This window comes from Galeopterus variegatus, unplaced genomic scaffold (genome assembly GCF_000696425.1).
Source record: "Galeopterus variegatus unplaced genomic scaffold, G_variegatus-3.0.2 Scaffold171, whole genome shotgun sequence".
Classification (NCBI taxonomy): Eukaryota; Metazoa; Chordata; class Mammalia; order Dermoptera; family Cynocephalidae; genus Galeopterus; species Galeopterus variegatus.
The window spans coordinates 285,530-287,316 of NW_007726282.1; positions in this window are offsets into that span (position 1 = coordinate 285,530).

Here is a 1,787-nt window from a genome sequence, read left to right on the forward strand (position 1 = left end):
CTTGGTGTTGTCAGCACCACGCTCTCCCAAGTGAGCTAATCAGCCATCCCTATATAGGATCTGAACCCGTGGCCTTGGTGTTATCAGCACCGCGCTCTCCCGAGTGAGCCTCGGGCTGGACCTTGGTTTATTTTATTTTAATGGCTAGCCAGCTAGCTCAATTGACTAGAGCATGGTGTTGATAACACAAGGTCAAGGACTCAGATCCCCAAAAAGAAAAAAAAGAAATGACAGCCTAGTAGGAGAATAGGGTGACAAACATGTCTGCATTTGCCTAGGACTTTCCCAGTTTGAACACTGCAAGGCTGGCAGCCCAGGAACCCCTCAGTCCCAGGGAAAACCAGGACTGTTGGTCACACTAGGAAATCCAGATGCTGAAGCAGTAACTACAAACATGCTGAGTGACAGGCAAATGGGGGTCATGGGTAAGTTCACATTTTGAAGTTGATGGCTCTGGGAGCTAGGTTGAAATGGCTTTGGCTGGGGACAAGAGCAGATTGGGGAAGGCTACATAAGTAATGTTGAGATAAATAGATTAGTCCTGATGAGAGATGATGGCCAAGGGAGAGAAACTGATTAGATATGAAGGGAGGGATATGATTAGATATGCCCGGTTAGAATGCGGTGTTGTTACAGGGGATCTGAACCCTTGACCTTGGTGTTATCAGCACCTTGCTCTAACCAATTCAGCTAACCAGCCAGCCCCCAACCATTTATTTTTCAAACCACTTCTTGAATAATTCATTACCCATAGTTTTGAAATGCCATCCATATCTTATAACAAATTCCCATGTCTGCGTGGAACTCTACTCTGTTATTGAGTTTCTGTTATGTTTTATTAGCCTAAATATCCGTTTTGAACCAATTTCATTGTTATAATTACTACAGATTTATAGCATCTTACCCTTTTTCTTTTAAAAATAACCTCAGCTATCATTGTGTGTTTCAGTATGCAATAGTGCATTTCATTATGCGCATTTCACTATGAAGGATGAAATTCCATGAAAAATCTTTAAATTTTGATTAGATTGCATTAAAATTACCAAGTTGGGGAGAAATAATATTAAGTCTCTCTCTCTATATGAACTTAGTATATTTCTGCAGTTAGTAAAGTCTTATTCGATGTTCTCAGAAAATCTTTAAAATCTCTCCCCTAAGGACTTGCTGGGAGCGTCATGGATCTTGTCGCTGTTATCAATGAGAGTTTTACTCCATGACCCTTTTAAATTGGTATTGCTATTATATAAGAAAGTTGTTGATACAGATACAAGGGTACTTCAAGAAGTTCATGGAAAAATAGAATTGAAAGATAATTGAATTTTTTTTTTGGCTGGCCAGTACCAGAATCCAAACCCTTTACCTTGGTGTTATCAGCACCATGCTCTAACCAGCCCCTTGAACTATTTTTTTTTTTTTGAAGTATTTTCATATGCTGATCTTCACTGGTCTCTTTGCTGAATTCCCTTATTATTTTTACTAGTCTAGGATTTTTCAGCAGATAGTCAAATCACCTGCAAATAACATTAGTGTAATGTCATCCTTTCCAGTTGTTATACCACTCATTGATTTTTCTTGTCTTATAGTATTAGCTATAAGATCTTCTGTACAATGTTGATTAGGGGCATAGGTGATCTTATTCCTCTCTATAAAGTGACTGTTTCTTATGATCTACCATTAAATCTGACATTAGCCAAAAGATTTTCTGTATAAGCTAAACCTTATGTTTTGCTGGAAGTGTTACCAAGTTCAGGAAGCTTCCTTCTATTCATGGCTTGCTACGTGTTACT